Source organism: Stenella coeruleoalba, assembly GCF_951394435.1.
Source record: "Stenella coeruleoalba genome assembly, chromosome: 18".
In the NCBI taxonomy this organism is placed as follows: domain Eukaryota; kingdom Metazoa; phylum Chordata; class Mammalia; order Artiodactyla; family Delphinidae; genus Stenella; species Stenella coeruleoalba.
In genome coordinates this window covers 68,155,992-68,178,925 of record NC_137164.1, presented here as the reverse complement: position 1 = coordinate 68,178,925, position 22,934 = coordinate 68,155,992, and the positions used below count along the sequence as shown (strand labels likewise).

The window sequence follows — 22,934 nt, the reverse complement described above, 5'->3', positions numbered from 1 at the left end:
CAATCTTTGAATGGGGCTGATTCACAAACTGCCCCATTTCAGCAGCACTGGGTCCCTCTGATGCTGGCAGGCCATCCTCAGGAGTCCCACACACAGACCTCAGAACCCACAGACTGCCGGTCACAGCCACAAAGATCTTGTCACGTATAACGCTGGAGACCAAAATCTGTGTTCCTGGTCCTGAGTGCAAGGTTCTGTGGGTTGCCATTCTTAACAGGTGTCACAGGATACAGACAATGATCATATGAAATTATTATTATTATTATTATTATCATTATCATTTATAATTCTCTTCAGGGTCAACTTGTCGCTTAAAGCACTTAAGCACTTATTCTTTCAACAGTATTTGTGGGGTGCCTGCTCTTTTTCAGGGAATGGAATTGGAAAGTCTCTCCACTTATTCTAACAACAGTGTGTGTTGAGCACTCAGTGCCAGGCACCTTGATCTATACTGGATTGGGGGAATCAAAGGCTTGGCTACTGCACTTGTGGGGCTCCCATTCTCGGGGGGCGATGGGAAATGTGCCTTCCCACCTCCGGTTTCCATGAGGAAACCATACCGCAAACACTCCTGGCCTCCTGATCCGCTACTAATCCCTTCCCAAACAGGCGGAAGGACTTACCCGGTGGGTTTGGCTCAAGCCTCCGTTGTGTGGAGATAATTCAAAGATTCTCTGCAGGCGGAGGACAGTGGGATCTGCCCTCTTCCTTCTCCACCTGGATCAGCAGAAACAGCCCTCTAGTTGAGTGTAGATGCTCGAAAGACTCTTTCTCCCAAGAGGGCTGCCCAAGGGCTCAACTGAGGGAAAGGAAGGTGCACACCCATCTGGGCACAGACATTAACCTACACCTTCCAGTCCTACATCCCAGCCTCCGTCGGTGACAATGGTGATACTTCAGTTTTCCCTTCATAATGCTTTGTATCTTATTTTCCAGCGAATCCAAAACTTAGATGAAGATGGGGTTGTATAATAGATTCCCTCAAAGATACCAACAGCATCTGAATAGAGGAAATAGAAGGGAAAAAAAAGTAAGCCAACAGCTAATTATACAGTCACTAATTGTGTAATATGGCACGTGCCTTGCCTTCAAGGACCTTACAATCTATTAGGGAAAATAAGACATGAGTACACGTGGCTTTAATACATAACACACCGTGGCACTGAAGAGACAGAAAGTGCTATAGGACTGACAGAGAGAAAGCCAGGCATGAAATTTACACAGAAACCAAATCACATGATCAGCCAGCCCCCTTTTGGTGTATGCTTCTTTGGCAACGCCTATATGTCTTCTGTGACAATGTCACTCTTGTAACAATGAAGGTGCCAGGATAACTCTGTGTTCCCTGATGAATCCTGGCACCACTGTGGCTTCTTATATTATCTTGCTTCTTGGATTCAACAGAATTTGTTTTGATTATTCCTTGATAATTCATGTCATAATAGCAATAATTAAAACTTCACAGTTTCAGCTTTTCCCTTCCTCAGCTTTTAATCTCACAGCTTATAAAAAACGTTTGCAGCTTTCGAGAATTATAGGAAAATACGGTGCAAAAGCCAAAGAGCATGCAACTTCATTGCAACAAATTGGGTGAAAAAGAGGGAGAAGAGAGTTTGAAATAATAGGTCAAAGAAGAAGCTGAAATTTAGGAGACTGCAGGGAGTCACAGATAAAACTGGTGGCCCTGCCTTCAAAATTTTCATTATTGCTGTAATAAGGACTGTCTTTATGTGGACCCCTCAGTGTATGATGGGTCTAATTCCAGAGGGCCCTCTGACCAAATCTTTCTGTTCTGTAGAGAGGGAAGTGGTGTGTGGGGTTGATCTACCTCTCAGAAGCATCTTGGACTCAGCCTGAGAGATCTCGACTTTTTTCTGCTCCCTTGTAGCTTGTCAACTCTGGGTACCAGACTGGTTACACTAACGCCCTCCTAAGTGAAGAGGATGTCATGTATTTTGAGTTCCCTTGGCTTTAAAAAGATATGTCACCAAGACCTCACCATTATGGTCCTGCTTCTCACAGCCCTCTGCCTTATTAGGGAACTTCCTAACGGAGTCAATGAGGGTGTCACACCTAAAAAGAGGCAGAGAGACAAGGGCACCTGGCGTGGGTGTCATCAACTGTCCCCACCAGCCCACAGTCGTATCTGTCAGCCTGGCCTGCTCCCACGTGCAGATATGCACCCACACTCTTGCGCGCTCACAGCCCCGCACCCCGGGGCCACAGCTGGTTAGACTAGGGGTAGGCAGTGGATACAGGCCAGGCCGTGGTCCCCTCTCAGAATTTGGAATTGAGGGGTCCAAGGAGCAACAGACAGACACAGACGGGCTTTGAGGCTAGATCTGTACTTGGGAGATGTCAGTGGCCTCCGGCTTTGCCTGCTCCAAAGAGCAGCACAGAGAGCCAGTCGGCCCAGAGAAAAGAATGAAGAACAAACCACAGGGAAAGAGACCAAGAGGTGAGCAGGAATATCCCCTGGAATTTTAGCGGAATTCCTGGTTCCTGTAATGATCGTTTCTGAATCCCAGCCCATCCCTGACCTTAAGTTCTAAGACCCATACCTGCCTGTTGCTAAAAGATAAACTGAGGCATACTAAAAAGTTTAAGAGATTATATGAGCAAAAATCATTTCAGGCAGCGCCAACCTGGCTAGGAGGGCTCCACCACCAGGAACTGGGGCAAAGCAAAGCAAAGCAAGGAAATGATTGATTGGCTGGAGCTTAAAGCCTCGTTGGCTGTTTGTGATTGGTTGCCCTTAGGTTTCGATTTTGTAACCTTGAGGCATTTACAGGCTTCGCTGATTCTGGTTTGCTTACTAGGCCACCACACACAGCATTAGAGCCATCTCAGCCTAATGGCCTCCTTGTTTAATTAATTTAACACTGTGCTCTTATGATAAATTCCTCTTTTTTTATGTAAGTTGTTTTGTTACTTGAAACCCAGAAACCAATACAGTGCAGAGCTGCTGTAAAAAGTCCCTGGGCATGTAAGTTGTAGCAAAAGTCATCATGAACAGTGATGCCTCGATTTTGTGTGATGTCACTCTCCCTGTGAATTCCCTTGGATACCTGAACAGTGCCTGTACGCCTCTCACTTTATATCAATATTCTCCAGCCCCAACCCGAGTGCCTCCAGCCCCTCCTGGAAAATACAGCTAGTAGCTGTTGGCTGGGATGTGCCCAGTCACTCCTGTCTCCATTAAGATAATGGATGGGGACAGTGCAACTCAGATAAAAACAGGAGGCTCAGCAGTGTCCAGCCCAGAACATCAAAACACAATGGCAGTCGTTTACATCAGTCACAAGTGGCTCCACTTAACAGCCTTTTTGAAGAAAAAAAAGGAGAAAAGAGCATTCTTGTTGCTGCATTGAAAAGTGTGAAAATGATCATTTGTATAACACAGCTTCTGCCTTGAACACTGAGATGCCCACAATGTAAATGGAGATCAAAATAGCGGCCGGCAAACAAATAATGCAAAAGTGTCTCAAGAAGAACACCCAGGGTTTCGTTTTCAGATTTATTTAAAAGGCTCATGGGTTGCAAGCATCCTTTCTTTCTCATTTCCAAAGGGTTTGTCATGCCTGTCCTGTGCCAGTGTGACTGAGCTGGGTCTCCAGTGCCCTTCTTTAAAGCATGCATAAAGCAGAGGTGCCCAGGGCAGGCCCAGAGCACCAGACCCAGCTGCCACAGTCCTGGAATGCAGGCCACCGCGGGCCGCAGAGCGATGAAAGACCAGCATCAGGCATCTCCAATGCTTTGATTTTCAAGAACAGCTTGACACCCATAGCAACGTGGCTAACGTGAAAAACACAAGATAAAAACATTCCATTTAATTAAAAGCTCACAGTTCAATGGTAGTATAATTATTACAAGTGCATTTTATGGCTGTCTGCATTCATTTTGGGTACATAAATTAATATGCAAATTACCAGCCCCTCTCGTGTTCTTAAGAAGTTCCCCTGTCAGTCTTTTCTCCTCCGACATGTCAGTTGCATAAAGCGTGGCTTTTTAAATGCAAAGTAAAATTCACATTTATGGTTCTTCTGAAATCTCCCTATGCCGGCGAGCTTTGCTTTAGATGAGTGTTGAATTAACAGAGCACACCTCTCTCTGAAGGCCTTCAGGACCACAGAGAGACTGAGACAGGCATGGCCTTCTGACTAATCAGGGTGAGAGACTATTTTCCATCTCAAGGACCACCTATCAAGGTATTTGTGGTTCTCATTCATCCCTTCAAGGACTTTGTTATGGGAAAATATTGTTCTGATGTACAAAAAAGCAAATTCCCAAACCATAGACAGATGAATTTAATATTATTCACCGGGAAATCCTATAACGAATTACTTAACAGATGGTCTGTAGGTATTTAGAAAATACTTTGCACACAGGCAGCAGACCCTTAGAAATGGTGTGGGCTCTCAGAACATGATGTGCCCAACTGACCTCATTTCCCTCTTTGAGAGAGTTACTAAAATGGCTTAGCTGCAACATTCCATAAGTATACCTCACTGTGAATAAGGCTTTCAGGAAAATCTTTCGTGACTTCCTAGTAGACATATACAGAAGACGAACCAGCTGTGTGAACAGTCCCATCTGTTTTTCTTGGGCTACCAGAGACTCAAAGGTGGGACTTACAGGTGAGCTCTGATTCTAGGCTTGGTACCGTTTCATCAGTATCTCTACTGTTGGCCTGAATAAAGTGAAGGAAACCAGAATATGTCACCCCACGATATGCCTCTTTGACATAAGAATTATTTTGAGCTTAAGGCAATTAAGAAGCTGCAATCACGGAAAAAGTTTCCTGACCTTCCCCTATTTGCTAAAAGCAGGACACAAGTTTACAAAGGGGTCCCTCCTCCCCTCTCTCAGGAAGGACAAAAGCTAATCTAATCTAGACCTTCATCAGCCTGGAGATGGCACCAGAGGAATCTGCATAACAAACTTTACCAACTAGCCTTGATCTACCATTAGTTTTCCCTGCTTCTGACTTCCCTGGGGCCACAAGGTCCTTTTCCTTTTTCTTGGTGCTTCTCTAAAACTTATTGTTCCTATACTAAGATGCTATATAAACTCAAGTTCTAAACAAACCTTTGATTTACTCATCTCTGGTCACTCCATGTGTTACATGGGCAGTGCACATGTTAAGAAACCTCTGTTCATTTTTCTTCTGTTAATCTGAAAGTCTCATTTAAAGGGCCCCAGCTGGAGAACCTAAGATAGGTAGAGGAAGAGATTTTTTTCCTCCCCTACAAAAGTCAGAGAAAATATGCTTGAATGATGTATAAGTGTCTCAATACTAGAAGGGACAACTAATATACTCTTTGTCAGAATTAAAACTCCTGAAGTAAAAACATCTCAGGAGACTGAGCCTATTCAATGAAAAAATTCACTTTTAAAGAACAAGAATGACTCAGTTCATCTGAAAAAAAAAGAGTTTTGGCTTCCAGTGAATCCAAGAGTGCCTGTTAGCTTGACATGGATGAATAAATAATGGTAACAGATTTCATTAAATAAGAATTATAGAAAATAAGCTAAATGAGGGCAAGGGCTTGGTCTTTCTCACTGCCAATGCCAAGAACAGTGACTAGCACATAGTATGTACTCAATATTTATTAGATAAATAACATTTTCTATCCAGCTTTTAAAATTATAAATAGAATTTACATTGATTGTAGAAAATTTGGAAAGCATAGAAAAGCACAAAGAAGGAATAAAAAATTACCCTGAGTCCTGAGATAATCTCTCTTAATATCTTAGTATAGTTCCTTCAATTCTTTTCTCTATGCACTTTTCACATGGTCTAAATAAACAATTTTCTATCATAGCTTATTTACATTATAAAAAATTATTTTCTAAATCTCTAAAATCTTCATAAATGCAATTTATGTAACAGTCCAATTTGTAGATGTACCACCACTAACTGTTGGCTATTGAGATCGTTTCAAAATGTTTTATATATTTAAAAGATGCTGGGGAAAGTACCCCTGTGTGTGAAGGTTTTCTATGTTTCAGAATGCATGAAAACTTCGTTGCCGTTGGAGATCTCCAAAAGTAAACAGAGTTCCCTTATGAAAACAGCCAAGAAGGCAATCATTCCTCCTAAAATACAATGCCTGCCAGGAAAGTGACAGAGAAGAGAATTAACTTGCGTGAAGCATGAGCTTTGGACAGATTTCTTTCTGATTTTGGTTCTGCTGTAAACCAGCTCTGTAACAAGTTTTCCTGCAGCCAAGGCTCAGTTTCCCATTCTGTAAAATGGGAGTGATAACATGGACTTTGCTGCATTGCTGTGAAGGAAAAAGGGAAATATTGCCTAAAGTCCAGATGTAATAACTTAGGACATGGTGGCTGTTATTGTAAACATGGACATGACTATCCAAGCTTCAAGCGTCTGTTAACAGAGTTCTGTAACTTTGCTCCCTGGAACACATAACCAGTCACTGCTGGCCAGAAAGTTCCTCCAAGTCAACTGAACAACGAGAAAGCTTTGAGAGCAAGCTCATTTTTTAGAGGGCATTAAATTCATACCACATGTACCTCTCCTAACAGTCCCCTGCTACCTTCCATGGTATAGCGTTCCATCTTTGCCTTAAATTTTTTCCAGAAGATTCCAGAATATCTGTTATCAATCTATATCAGTAGCTAATAATTCTATTCAACAACAACAACAAAAACAGTGAGGCCTGGGCTTTCCTGGTGGCGCAGTGGTTGAGAGTCCGCCTGCCGATGCAGGGGACACGGGATCGTGCCCCAGTCTGGGAAGATCCCGCATGCCGCGGAGCGGCTGGGCCCGTGGGCCATGGCTGCTGAGCCTGTGCGTCCGGAGCCTGTGCTCCGCAGCAGGAGAGGCCACAACAGTGAGAGGCCCGCGTACCGCAAAAAAACAAAAAAACAAAAACAAAAACACAAAAAACAGTGAGGCTTTCCTCCTGTCTCTAGAATCTAAAGCAGTATTGCTGTGGTTTACGTGAACTATAGGGGAAGAAAAATCATCTTCCTTCTACCCTTCTGAGTTCTTGGCTGAGACCCCCTATAGTAAAAGATTAACAAGAGAAAAATAGGTTGAAGCTTATTAACATGTATACCTCATGTACACATGACAGAGACCCAGAAAAACTCAGTAACTCCCCAAGATGGTTCAAGCCACCACCTTAAACACCATCTTCAGCTAAAGACAAAGAAAAGAAGGGAAGAGGAGAGGCTAGTAAGGGGAGGTGATCAGGAAAAGCACATTTAAATCTAAACTTTTCTCCATTTATAAGAGTATCTTAGATTTAGAGCCATTCTTCTCTTCCTGGTACAGAGAGCTATACTCTCAGAAATGAAATTTTCCTTTACAAAGGTAACTTCTATTCTATCTTCAGAACTCCTCCTATGTCTGCTGCTTTTCGAAAATAATCAGCTCGGGCTTCCCTGGTGGCGCAGCGGTTGGGAGTCCGCCTGCCGGTGCAGGGGACACAGGTTTGTGCCCCGGTCCAGGAGGATCCCGCGTGCCGCGGGGCGGCTGGGCCCGTGGGCTGTGGCCGCTGGGCCTGCGCGTCCGGAGCCTGTGCTCCGCAGCGGGAGACGCCACGGCAGTGAGAGGCCCGCGTACCGCAAATAATAATAATCAGCAGCAGCAGCAGCAGCAGCAGCTCGAGATAATCCTTATGCCAGAGAGTTATATTTGGGGGTGGCATATTCTGCTACCCTTCAGAACAACAGGTGGGACTGCTAAATATCCAAGTAGATGTTGTTGAGGAATGGCTGGTTACCAAATTCATATCTCTTCCCACAATCAAAAAAAATTTTTACTATATCCTTGTATTTTCTTCTACCAAACTTTCATTTCCCAAATCTTTCCTTCTGTTCAATATTTCTTTCTGAAGAAACTACCTACAAGTATTGCTTCCTCCATCAAATAATCAAGGTAAATACTGGATACATTATTCCATGAAGGATCCACCTCCCCTGCCCAACCCGATTTCACATTCTTTCTTCAAACCTAGGTCTTAATATAAAGTGTTCCTATGTGGTAAGCTGAATAATGGTCCCCAAAGATGTCTACATCCTACTCCCTAGAACGTTTGTATAGAACCTTATAAGGCAAAAGGGACTCTGCAGATGTGATTAAGTTAAGGATCTTGAGATGGAGGATTCTCCTGGATTATCCTGGTGGGCTCTAAATGTAATCACAAGGGTCCATTTAAGAGGGAGGTAAGAGGGTCACAGAAGGACGTGACAACAGAACATGAGGATCAGTATGAGGAAGGGGTCATGCATCAAAGAATACAGGTGGCCTCCAGAAGCTGGAGATGGCACAGAAACAGATTCTCCCCTGGAGCCTCCAAAAGGGACCAGAATTGTTGACACCCGACTGTAGCCCAGTGAGACTGATTTTGGACTTCTGGCCTCCAGAACTGTTAAGAGAATACATCTGTATTGCTTTATAACACTAAGTTTGTAGTAATTTGTCACAATAACAATGGGAAATTAATAATCCTCACTGACTATTATCCTTCTTCCAGAAAATCTTTACTTCATTACCTATGTCCTGTCATCTTCTTTTGTCAACCTTATGAACAAATTACACCTATAGGGAAAAGAAATTCTAATACCACTGGTATTAATTTAAATATTATAATATTTTTTATTGTAATGGTTTTAAAACACGATAAATATTGAATTAAGTATAAACTCCTTGTGCTTATAGCTCTAAGACAACTCTACAACCAAAATAAATTTACAAAGTAATTACAAATAAAACTACAACACCAATACAATTTTTCAAAAATCATTAATGTGATGGATGATGTTTACTAAGAGCAAATCATCAACTTTGAGGTTAAGAGAAGAAAGATGTACACATGCCTTTGGGTTTCACTTATTCTGGAACCTCTTGACTTTAAGCAAGATGGACCATCATTGAAGATTTCACTGTTACCTCTGTTGTTATTTTTCCTTTCCGCACTAAACTGAAATATAACCCTGATCCATTTTATTGATGGGTCTGACAATGTCATAGTACATTTGAAAACAAAATACTGGAAACTTCTACCATGTTATTTAAAGGAAAAAATTCATGGGCTTCCCTGGTGGCGCAGTGGTTGAGAGTCCGCCTGCCGATGCAGGGGACACGGGTTCGTGCCCCGGTCCGGGAGGATCCCACATGCCGCGGAGCGGCTGGGCCCGTGAGCCATGGCCGCTGAGCCTGCGCGTCCGGAGCCTGTGCTCCGCAGCGGGATAGGCCACAGCAGTGAGAGGCCCGCGTATTGCAAAAAAAAAAAAAAAAAAAAGTTTAAAAAAATTCATAATTTCACATTTAATACTATAATTGTTGCTAATAAATTATTGAAAAGAAGTATGTACACATTCAGGATCACAGCAACATCAATCAGTACTTCGTGTTGGTTCTTTCATATCGAGCAGCTACATGCCACGTGTTAATTCAACCTTCACTTTTTAATATTTGAACTCCTACAAGTCCCTTTTTCATCCAGTGTCCTTAGCACATTTTTTGGCTTATGCTTAGTACAAATATGATGGCAAGTAGAAAAACAAACAAGGCCTGAAATTTCTAGGCAGTACCCAATTAAAAGATAGTCATGCAGGTCACCCAGCTTGCCATCAAATAAATAGAAGTGAGAATATAAAGAAGGGAACATTTCATAAAACTCATGGACCCTGGAGAATGTAACTATAAGTCCCAGGGGCCAGAAAAGCCATTTTGGAAAATTTTTAATCTAGACTTTTCTCATTTCTCTACCTTCTTTTTTCCTCTCCTCCAGTTGCTGTAATTATTTTGCTCCCATAAATTTCCTTTCCTTCCTTAAGGTGGCCCAATACGTTTTACTTCCCTCTCTCTTGCCTAATGGAAAATCTCACAGATATTAATCTCCCACCTGGAAATCCTTCCTTCCTTATGGCTGGTGGAGCCCACACCCTCCTGGATGAGCTGAGGAATGTAATAAGCCAAGAGCTGCCTACTAGTGACTACAGTGAGCATCATTCCAATTTTGTCTCTCAGCAGATGCGCTGATGATACATTTTTCACCGCGTTCCTTCCACTACAGTTGCTTACAGGGCATTCGAATGACTTACACCACATCATTACCTGATCATGTGGTTCTAAATACACCGACCCCTTGTCCAGAGACTTTCACAGGCATGACAATGAACATCTGCTGATCTCTCCTCACCCTGTCTGGAGCACCTTGTGAGAGAATCCATGGCTGTAACGCAGCAGCTACATGGGCATCAGGCCTGGGACATCAGCCTCGTCCCACTCCATCCACACAGGTGTGCTCTATCTCCCGAACAAAACAGCTGCAGACTAGGTGGCGATCATTTTTACTCAATTAATATCACTGCTAATATAGCTGTTTCAGAAAAGAATTTTGAAAACACCCAAGTAGTGCAAGCATACTGTCACACATTTTAGAACCTGAACAAAACTACTCAATGCCAAATACTCAAAATAAATATTCGGTTGACTTCAGGTAGAGAAAGCTTCAGACTCATTGAATGTCTCCCACTTTGCATTTGAAACGACTGCATCCTTGTTCCCGAGTCTTCATCCTTCCCTGGGTCCTTGAATTTTGTCTTGTGACTGCAGTTTTTTCTACTGGAGGCAAAGTTTATTCCTTGTCCCGCCAAAGTTAGGTTTGGCTATGGGATTTGTTCCAGCCAATGGAATGTGGGTGGAAGTGAGAGTGCAAGTCCTGAGCTAAGGCCTTAAGGGGAATTTCATGTTTCTGCTCCCCTTTGTAGACACTTCCAACTTCTACCATGAGACAAATATGCCCCAGCTACCCTGCTTCTCCAGAAAATCGAGAGACAGGAGACCTGCCAAGCCCACCTGTGCCCAGCTTAGATCAAATAAACCCCATTTGTTCGGGGCTGGATTGTGTCTCTTCACATTTCCTATGCTGAAGTCCTAATCCCTAGTACCTCACAATGTGACTGTATCTGGAGATATAGGGTCTTTAAAAAGAGGTCATTAAAGTCAAACGAGGCTTTAGGAGTTGGCCCTAATCCAATATGACTGGTGTCCTTTTAATCAAGGGAGATTAGGACACACCCATGTGCACACACAGAGGAAAGACCATGTGAAGACACAGCGGGAAGGCAGCCACCAGCAAGCCAAGGAGAGAGACCTCAGAAGAAACTAAAGCTGTTGACACACTGATCCTGGACTTCCAGCCTCCAGAACCCTGAGAACATAAATTTCTGTTTAAGCCATTCAGTCTGTGCTTATTTGTTATGGCAGCCCTAGCAAACAAATACACACCACCCAACTCATAGACACCTGAGTGAGAGTAAGTGATTATTGTTTGGAGTCATTGAGTTTGGAAGTGGTGTGTTACCAGTATCACTGTGGTCATAGCTAACCATTACACAGATTTCCAATTTTCATCCACAGTATGGTGTCTTGCAGTCACAGTATAAATGTTATGACTGTATAACACAAAACCAAAGTTCCTGGAGGGCAGGGACCATCTTCCATTTGGCTTAGTGCCTTATATCCAGGACAATGCCTAGCACAGAACAGGCACTTCACAAATGATGGTGGAGTGAATGGACAGGTGAGGAACAAGGGAGTGTACAAATAAATGAATGGATGCTGCCCCTGGATAAACCGAAAACAACCATCAAGGAAATATGAGAGATGAAAGGTACTCCCAGTTTTGAAAATTTAAGGGCAAAAACTGGCATGTGTTTTAAAGTCAATGTGCAAAAAACAGAGAGGGCTATTGTTTGTTTATTTGTTTGGGGGGTTTCTTCCCCACTCTGTCCATGAAACTGCATGTTCACTTTTTGTTACTGTTTAGTCCTTTTAAGTGCTGTATCTCTGGAACAAAAGATTATCTAAGAAGCAAGTTAGCCATTTATCAGGCAGCAACAGGGCCTGCTGCAGAGGCAGCAAGCATGCGACGTCCCTAAGAGCTGAGGACCAGATATTGAGAGCAGCTATCCATCACCAAGGACTGCAGGATGCTGACAGCACACTTCAGTGAGAAGGGAAAAGAATGATGACAGCAAATGTTCACTGAGGCAGTGCACGTGGCTGCTGTCATTTTTTTTCATACCCGTGACTCATTTATTTCGTAAGTGGAAGTTTATACCTCTTAATCTCCCTCACCTGTTTCTCTCATATGGCTACTCTCTTATAATAACCAAGACTGAGTTCCTCTGAGTTCAACAGTTTCATAATGGTTTCATACAATTCATAACATTCCTCTCAGATATGGTTTTGAAGCAATAATCAACTTATTATTACACTCTATGGACAGAACACCTGTGTCCCTCCCCTAAATTCCTGTGTTGAAACCCTAACCCCTAAGATGATGGCATTTGGAGGTGATGCCTTTGGGAGGAAATTAGGTTTAGATGAAGCCATGAGAGTGAATTATATTATCCATAATTCGATGGAATTAATGCCCTTATAAAAAGAGGGTACACCAAGAAGAGGCCATGTGGGGACATAATCAGGAAGAGGCCCTCACCAGGCACCTGACCATGCTGGGACCCTGAACTCAGCCTTCCAGCCTTCAGACTGTGAGAAATAAATGTTGCTGTGGTTTAAGCCCATTAACACCTGTCTATGATATTCAGTATAGTAGCCCAAACTGACAAAGACATTATGTGCTAACGACTGATGAGAACAGACTAATAGATAAGACAATCATAGCTTATGTTTATACTATACGGTGGGCAGTTTGGCATAGTAAAAAGTGCACAGAATTAAAATAGGTCTGTGTTTGAATTGTATCTCTACCACTTACCAGCTGTGTGACTTCAAGCGTTATTTTGCCTCTCTGAACTTTGATTACACAACTTTAAATGGTATAGTAATACCTGTGTTATCTGGTAGTGTGCCTGGCTTGACAAGTACTTAATAAATCAAACCTGTCTTAGGATCACTGTCTTTATTATTTGGCTTTGCTACAGAACAGAACTATTTAGCTCAAAACATTAAACATCTATTTCACTTAAAACTCCTCAAAGGGCTTCCCTGGTGGCGCAGTGGTTGAGAGTCTGCCTGCCGATGCAGGGGACACGGGTTCGAGCCCTGGTCTGGGAGGATCCCACATGCCGCGGAGCAACTGGGCCCGTGAGCCACAGGTACTGAGCCTGCGCATCTGGAGCCTGTGCTCCGCAACGAGAGGCCGCGATAGTGAGAGGCCCGCGCACCGCGATGAAGAGTGGTCCCTGCTCGCCACAACTGGAGAAAACCCTCGCACAGAAACAAAGACCCAACACAACCAAAAATAAATAAATATATATATATATATATATATTTTAAACTCCTCAAAGTTAGAGACCAATACTCATTCAGCACATTCTTTTTTATTTTTTAACTGAGGACTTTTTTTTTTTTTTGCCACGCTGTGCAGCTTGCGGGATCTTAGTTCCTGGGCCAGGGATCGAATCCTGGCCCGGCAGCGAGAGCGCAGAGTCCTAACCACTGGACCACCAGGGAAGTCCCTCATTCAGCACATTGTTACTGGACATACATACATACCTGTATTTTCCATAGGAAATGAGCCACTATCACTAGGGATAATTGACGATTCAGAGAATCCATTCATAGAAGGAATTTCCCCCACTGATGGTGATAAAAACTTAAATAACTAATTTGAAAGAATGCATCCAAGATGAATATTTTGCAAGCACTGGGTAACTAATTCATTTGAGATGAAAAATAAGTTATTTACTGATTTTAGCTAAATAGCTTAGTGACGTGTTTCTGAAGTTTTTGTTCCCTGGTCACATTCTCATTCTGGCTATATGACAGTATTTTCACTGGCTTCACCATGTTCCCATGTTAAAACTGAAAGCTGTAATTAAACTTAAATTTTTCCATTTTCTTTATGGCAGAAAATATCGACATATCTTCCATCCCCACCAAGGTTGTCTTACAAGATTTTTACCACAGGGTGGGTTCTAAAACTTGCATGTAACATAAGCTATAGCAATGATTATACATTGGGAATAGGTAGTGAAGGTTTAATCAGACCATTTATGCCTTTAGATTTTCACTTTTAACATTCTAGGAAATAAAGGAGGAAAAAAATCCTATTAACCCTTTGTGTCAGAATGTTATCCTAAGTCTATCACCTGAAAAATAGAGATCTTTTTATTTGCTATCCTCAAATTCAGGCATAATACTTAGCAATTAGAAATCTTCTGTATAATAACACTTTGTTTTCTTATTTATTTATGTTTGTTTCTTGGAGGTATTTATGGATTTTTAATAGTTTTATGTTATTTTAGATTTATAGAAATGATATATGCTCATTGCCTTCCCAAAATCAGAAAATACAGAAATTTTTAAAGAATAACAATCACCCCAATCCACAATCCAGAATTAACCACAGTTAATATGTGGGTTTGTAGTCTTTTAGACTCTATATATTCATACACAAAAATTGATTTTTATGAGTCATATTATACATGCTGCTTTGTATGTGTACATACATGCTACATATATAGTTATATTATACATGATTTTTTCCCTTAATAATTTACTGTGGATATCTTTCCATGTCAGTAAATATAGATCTATGCCACTATTTTCAATAGCTTTATAGTATTCCACTGTATAGAACAAAGATTGGCAGACTTTTGTTTCTGTACAAAAGATGGGCAAAGTGGGTCAAATTTGGCCCACTGCCTGTTTTCATATGGCCCACAAGCCAAAGATGATTTTTAGATTTTTAAATGGTTACATTTTGAATTATCATATTAATGCCTATATAATATCCTCAACTTTGCCTTCTGACCCCAAAGTCTAAAATATTTTTATCTTGCCCTTTAAGAAAAAGTGCTGACCCTGGTACAGGTGTATCATAATTCACTTAGTCCATTCCAGACTGATGGATGTGTTTGGCATTTCCAGCATCTCTCTACAGTAAACACCACTGTAGTGAACAACCCGTAGGTATACTTTTGAATGCAGGTCCAAGTTCTTCCCTAGGATAAAATCCTACTAGTGGAACTGGGGAAGCAAAGTAGCTTCGTTGTTAAAGTTATGATACACATTGCCTAACTATCCTCCAAAAAGTTGACCTATTTGTTCGGTTATGGACTGAATGTTTGTTTCCCCCCAGAGTTCATATGTTGAAGCCCCAACTCTCAGTGTGATGGTATTAGAAGGTGGAGCCTTTGGGAGGGCATTAGGTCATGAAAGTGGGGCCCTGGTCTGATGGGATTAATGCCCTTATAAGAAGAGAGAGCAAGAGAAAATCTCTGCCATGTGAAGACGTGGCAGGAAGGTGCCCATTTACAAGCCCAAAAGAGAGCTCTCACCCAGAATCGAATTGGCTGGCACCTTGATCTTGGTCTTCCCAGCCTCCAGAACAGTGAAAAAATACATTTCAGCTGTTTAAGCCCCCAGTCTATGGTATTTTGTTATGGCAGCCAAGAAGACTAAAACAGACTCTCATCCAATTCTGCAACCCTATGGGGGTGAAAGAACCTCCCTTCCCTTCACTCTAGCCTACCAGGGGGGAACAGATCTTTCAACCTTTGCCAATATGGTATGTAAACAATGATTCCACATTTTCTCTTAATTTTCATCTTCTGTTACGCGTGATGTTGACTCTTAGTAAGGTAGAATAACCGTTAGTTCTTTTGAGAAAAATCAGCTTGTCTTTTCCGCATTTACGCATGTGGTATGCAAAACCAGTAGGCTTCCAGAGAATTGTTTCATCTCCTTGCTCTTGTCTTGTGAATAATTAGAGATCCTTATTAATATACCCTCTTTTCCAAGATTTTAAGCATTTTGTGATTCTCTTCTGAGCCATTTCCAGCTACTCTCTCTCCACCCACATGTTTGTAGACAGATGTTTTTAAATGGCTTCCGTTAATTACTCCTGGCTGATGGTAAACTCTCGCAGGAAGTTCTTGGGACTGGAGGCACAGAAACACGTAGTGAGGGTGAAATGAGGTTATTTCACTGTATTTTCCATCTGAAACCAAGTCCAACAACCCGAACAGCCCACTCTCCCCACTGTGAGGATGCAATGAAATTCCCCTCATATATCAGCCTTAGAACTTTTACCCAAAAGAAAACTCAAGAGAATTTAGTCAGTATCAGCTAATTTTTATCCTTGGACATGAGGGTGCTTCTGTTCAGAATTTTCTTCAATGCCCAAAACTATAAAAATCTCACTCTCTCTAGCTAGTGAAAAATCAGTACATTCTCCTAATCTCAGAGTTCATTTGAAAACAAATTTCCACATCAAACTTCAACATGTTATTATCTAGCCTATTTGGATGACTATGGTACGTGTCTGATAGAATTCAGTAGCAATAACAATCTCCAAATTCTATTAGGAACTGTCAGTTACACCCCTCAAGTGTCATGAATTCATAGGAATATCTCCACACTAAGTATCTAATACTGCATAGAATATAAGTAGTTGCAAGAAAACAAATTTCTAATTAAACCCACCTATAATATAAAAATGGTGAATCCTGAAAGATCTTGGAAGAGAGCTTATGGAAATCAAAGTAAGTATCACCCCTTCCCATCCTCACTGAGAATTTCACTGACACACACCAGGAAAGCTAAACCTGAAAAATCAATAGCTAACTAATTAGTAGTCATTACCTGTCTGCTGTGCTTGAAAGACCAACCAGAATTTAGATGAGAAACACTGGGAGATTTCACACTGCTGCTTTAATTTCAAATGACGCCACATTAAAGACTGAGCTATTTTCAGAGTATTAAAGAAAGCTGCACCAGGTTATTTGTGTTTGGTTTGTTTGGCTGATTGGTTTGCTTTGTTTTTATTCAGTATATATGTTGTTCATTTATTAATCCATTCAACATTTATTTTTAAGTAACAAGAATAAAAGCCTCTGTATGCCTGCATGCAAGCCCCCTGGGACATGTGCAATTGACCCCTCCTGCTTCAGCAGCCACCTCCCCACTTTCTCTCTAGAAACTCAGCAGCAGAAGTATGATGTATCTGAAAGAGACAACTTGTCAAATGCTTGAAAAACGAAGGAGGAAATCAAAGAAAAGGCTGGAAAACATAAGCTCTCAGTTTCTTCATCTGTAAAATGGGAATGTCAGTATTTATGTTTTAGATGTACCATGAAGATAAAATGAATTATTACATGTGGGTTTCATAGAAGAGTGGCATGTGGTAAGTACTCAATAAATGTTAGCTATTCTTTTTTTTTTTTTTTTGGCTCAAATTTTGAGTCAGGTACTATACATGGTGCTGGGAAATACAAACATAAGTCACAATTATTGACTGTATGTTGCTTACAGTCTAGAGCAGGAAGACATTCAAGTAAATTACATATTACAGCCCTGTGTGATACCATTCAATAAGAACACTACATCCCAGACTCAGTGTTAAATACTTTACGTGAATTATCCTGTTGAATTCAATTATCTTATTAAATTTATCTTTATCTTTTAAATTCAATTATTATCCCCATTTTACAGATAAGGATGCTGAGCCTCCGAGAGATTACCCACAGTACTCTAAGCGATACAGAATATCATGTCAGGGACAAAACAAATACGAGAACTCAGGTCTGTATGGACCCAATGCCTACACATGCTCTCTTAACGTCATGCTCTACCTCCTTGAGCAGGTGACACTGGGTAAACAGAGTCCTGAGGACATGCAGCTGTGGGTCCAAATGAAAGGGTGGAGAGAAGATCCCATGGCAGAAACACAGCCATGGGAGTCCAGGGGGTAGAACTCCTATCTTGCTCTGAGTCAATTTACTAATTAGCATTGGAGAGTTCAAAATATTCCTAAAGATTTTGAAGTTTAAATAGATAATCTCTCCATCTGTAAAATAATTATTTTGTGAGCATGACGTGGGGCAAGGAATGCTGGCCCAAGGGTCGGAAGAACAGAATTCACATCCTAGCTCATTCCCTACTTTGCTCTCTGAACTCTAGCAATTATATCTTTTTGAGCCTTTGGGTGCATCGTCTGAGAAATGAAGACACTGGACTAGATGACTCCTAGGATTCCCTCCAGCTCTAACACTCTCTGTTCTCTATTTCATGGCTCTGTGTGGGCAGTATGTGTTCAATCAATTATCCTTCTGAGTCTAGACAATTCTCTCAACTCTGATTCCTAAGACACCCAGGTACACCTCCACTCCCAACTCCATTTACTCTTTGAGCCATTTCATTGGCCATTTCTTCCTTTTTAACTTTGGGCCCCGTATTAGATTCCTAATGCTGCCGTAAGAAATTAACACAAACTCTGTGCCTTAAAACAACGCACGTGGGCTTCCCTGGTGGCGCAGTGGTTGAGAGTCCGCCTGCCAATGCAGGGGATACGGGTTCGTGCCCCAGTCCGGGAGGATCCCACATGCCGCGGAGCGGCTGGGCCCGTGGGCCATGGCCGCTGGGCCTGCGCGTCCGGAGCCTGTGCTCCGCGACGGGAGAGGCCACAGCATTGAGAGGCCCGCATACCGCAAAAATCAAAACAACGCACGTTTATTATCTCACAGTTCTGTAGTTCAGAAGTTGAAATGGGTTTCACTGGGCTGAGATCAAGGTGTTGACGGAGATGCCTCCCTTTCTGGCAGCTCTAGGGGAGGATTCTAAAAGCTGCCCACGTGCCTTCTTGCTCCATCATCCAAGCCTGCAAAAGCCATGGCCACCTCTCTGGTTCTCTTCCGTCTTCCCCTTCCCTTTCTAAAGGCATGTGTGATTACATTGAGCCTACTTGGATAATCCAGAGTAACCTCCCTAGTTTAAGGTCAGCTGATGAGCAAACTTAATTGCACCTGCAACCTTAATTCCTCTTTGCCACAGAACGGTTCCAAGGATAGGGAAGAAGACATCTCTGAGGCTGTTACTCTGCCTACCCCAGGACCCTTTATGCTTCAGAGTCTCTGTGCTACTTTCAGCCAGTTTGGATGACACAGTAGTAGCTGTGTAAGTGGCAGCTGCCAGGGATGTACTACCTGGACGTCTGAGGTAAGCTGCCACCTACCTCCACACCTGTCCCTGAAGTTCACTGCCACCCTTTGATGGGAGAATATGAAAGACCTGCCATGCTTTAAGGATGGAAACTAATAGTGACCCAAGGATTACCTGGCTCAGTTGCAGGTGCCACACTCCTCAGTCTCCTTTCCCATCACACCCCAAACAGTCCAGCACTTTGCTAGGGCCTCATTCCCACAATGCCTTGCTCTCAGCTAGGCGTCATCAAAGCCATTATTTGCCTGTATATTATTGAAGCTTAAACCAATATGTTAATAAAGAAAAGCCCTAGAAAACTAAAAAACCCCTATAAGAACCACAGGAATGAAATGAAAGGAGATCTTTTACGTAAGGTACCATACCCATTGGGTTACAATGTAAAATGCCCAGTTAAATTTGAACCTCAGGTTAACAACAAATAATTTTTTAGTATAAGTACATTTCAAATACTTGATGGAATTACTTAAACTAAAAAAAATTATTTGTTGCTTATCTGAAATTGACATTTAACTGGGTGCCTTGCATTTTCATTAGCTAAATCTAGCAAGCCCATCTATCTGAACCTCTTCAAACGATAGTATCTTACCTCCATATTCCCTCTCGCCAAAGGCTAGATATATTTCCAGGGTTCACTGTTCCCTAGTCCAGTAGAGAACTACGTCATACAGATCCAAAAATATGATAATAATTGTTACCAGAAAATTTTAAAGCTACTGCATGGCAACCATTTTTCCTGCATTGTTTCCACACAGATGTGTTATAACCCTCCAATCAGTCCTGTAAGGAGGAAATTCAGTCTTGGAGAGTATCTTACCTTTTGTTACCCAGCTACTAAAATGCAGGCTGAGAGTTCAAACCTGGGTCCTCTGGCTTCCAGACACTAATGCCATCTCGCCCCGGGAGCCACAGCTTCTGCTCTGTCACATGTTTCCTTGGTTTTGTCATCCACACATTTTAATTCTCTTCACCAGAGCTTTCTTTCTCTGGCACTAATAAAGCCATATTTGACTGTTGTCAAACTTGAGATAAATGTACATGTGGGTCCCAGACAGGAAAAGATGAAAAGCGCAACTGAACTACAGGACCGAAGCGAATACCTTCTGCTCTCACATAGCACAGTAGCTTAGCTATCCCTGCATTGGTAGCTTTTTCTGTATTTCTGTTTTTAAAGTCTGAGGCATATCGTTAACTAGGCTATATCTTTGACAAAGTTGACAGGACCAACTTTTATTTAATCCCATTCAATATTGGATGTGCTCCAAAGCCTACCTTTGATTATCTGGACTAAAGGAGGGTATTGCAAAATGTAAAGCAAGGCAAAAATTAACTCTCCCTTCAGAATCTATTTCCACGCTTAACATTCTGTCTAAACTGTGAAGCAGTGAGTCAGAGACTCCCTCACCTGAATTCTGTCTGGCTCTGCCCCACACACCCCCAGCCCTCCCTGCTCGACTCTCCATAATCTCAGGCTAAGAACAGCTACTGTATGCTCTGGTCTCCCCGCAAGACACAGGGATGGGGTGAGCTTTTGGTCTCCAGAGGGCTGCCCTATTAGGGCACAGCTGAAAACAACAGCTTCATCTTTCAGGACTATAGATCCAGGTCTACTAACAAGTTCAAGTGCCTCCAAGTGATGAATGAGCTATAACTCCTTGCCTATCGTTGAATTATCAATAAAAACCATTTATCTCTTCTTTTCTCCAACTCCGCAGGTGTTAGGAGAACAAGATACACTACACATTATCTCTGCCCTCCAAGGACTCATAGTCTGGAGAAGAATTAGAATAACAAAATACAATGTAATATGAACAGCTTTTAAAAAGTGGTACATACATACAATGAAATATGTATTTGGCCTCAAAAACAATGAAATTCTGTTATATGCTACAACATGGATGAACCCTGAAAACATTATGCTAAGTGAAATAAACCAGACACAAAAGGACAAATACTGTATTATGCCACTTACGTAATGTAATTAGAATAGTCAAATTCATAGAGACAGAAAGTAGAAGGTGTGAAGGAGAAGTGGGGAGTTATTGTCTAGTGGGTATGGAGTTTCATTTGGGAATGCTAAAAAAAAGTTCTGGAAATGGATAGTGGTGAGGATTTCACAACATTGTGAATGTACTTAATGCCACTGAATTGTACTCTTAAAAATAGTTAAAATGGGGACTTCCCTAGTGGTCCAGTGGGTAAGAGTCTGCACTCCCAATGCAGGGGGCCCAGGTTAGATCCCTGGTCAGGGAACTAGATCCCACATGCATGCCACAACTAAGAGTCCGCATGCCACAACTAAGAGTCCACATGCTACAACGAAGATCCCACTTGCTGCAACTAAGACCCAGTGCAGCCTAAATAAATAAATATTTTTTAAATGGTTAAAATGATCAATCTTATGCTACCTATATTTTGCTACAATAAAACTCTCACCAAACTGAAAACTTCCTCTTAAGGTAACCAGAAGGCTTATAAAAAACTGAAGTCTGATTATTTCTTTGCCAAAAAAGGAGAAAGTGCTATAGCAGATACATTTTATAATTGCAAAAAAAAAAAATCACCTGAATATATAAATAAAAGCAGGCTGGCTGCTTAATTCACTAGGAGGCCAGTATGATTTTGCTTTATAACATTCAAAGCATAGGAAAGAGTATCTTTCATCTAGGAAACTAGATAGCATATGACTCAGCTACAAGCTGCTACAGTGGGACGGAAATTGAGTCTCATTTTTGCGAGGGGTAGGAAGAAGGAGCTTTCTTGAGATGTTACAAGAGTCTCAGGGAGTTAGTCATGTCCCTCAAAGAAATCTATCAGAGGTCATAACTCGGCTGTTTTCCCTCGGACATGGACTCCCTTCACACCTAACTCAGCCACTAGTGTTCAGTCCCCAGTAATCTACATAGTGACCCCTCTCCCCACTTCTTATCACTGATCAGGGTTTTTCCAAAAAAATTATACATAACATAGCGGTACTTGTGATCTAGATATTTCTAAATTGTTCCATCTTAGATTTCATTGGCAAACAACATGTAGAACAATAAACATGAAAGTGTAGCTTTCCTTGTGAAAACTAGATATGAAATATGAAAAGAAAAACTCCATATTGTTACTTAATGCCAGTTTGAGTTAGATTTTGAAAATATCTTGAGCCATAATAAAGGGACTGCCTGTACAAGAGTATTCCCCTTTTACTGTATTCCTTTGCACATCATATGCAAGATATGGGCTTATGCTACTCAGCATCAAAACACCAGGCTCAGTTGTCTATACATGTGAAGGCGATATTTGCAAATGGTAAGGCAGAATTAGGATACATTCCTTTAAAAATACCTTTGAGCATGTTACTAAGAATAAGAAGTATAACAAAAGACTGCTTTAAATACCACATAAAGAAATACAAATTCTATTAATACTGAATTCTTGCAAAGCAAGGTCAAGGAACCTAGGACTTTTGGTAGCTAGACAAGACTGACCTTGGCTTCAGTGATTTAAAAACAAAGAGAAGATTACTGGAGATAAAAGCAGGTTCTCCTAGGTAACGCTGTCTGCCCTTTTCGGGAATCGGGAATCGGCAGTATTGTGCATTCCTCCTATAGTTTTCATTTTATCAACTTGCCTAACATTGTTTTCTTATTTGTAACATATGTTGAAAATACTGTCCTGTTACGGTTGATTTTATTAAAAGTCAGAGACAAGGATATAAAGTGATTAATAAAACTGATTATAAAATGCTTTACAAAGCATCATAGCTTTTATTTTCCAAGTAATTAATTCAAAACATTTTACTGAAATGCTAAATGGCCTGGAAGAAGCAGCATCTTACTAATCAATGGATATATAACTTAATCTGAGTTTCCCAGAGAGCATTTCTGTTTCCCACATAAGATATGTATATGTTCAGGTCCCTGGAGTTACATCCCCAAATTAACAATCTGAAAATTATGTGACCATTTCTCAGGGATGAGCATCACACTCTGAT

At 41.5% G+C, this 22,934-nt stretch overlaps 1 long non-coding RNA gene across 1 annotated transcript in view; it reads right to left on the bottom strand.

Moving 5' to 3' along the window:
- The window catches only part of LOC307176665, a 69,059-nt gene that overhangs the window by 14,913 nt on the left and 31,212 nt on the right, over positions 1-22,934 (bottom strand). Inside the window, exon 2 of the long non-coding RNA XR_013824861.1 lies at positions 624-1,000. This is a non-coding gene — a long non-coding RNA (uncharacterized lncRNA). The remainder of the gene's footprint in view (positions 1-623; positions 1,001-22,934) is intronic.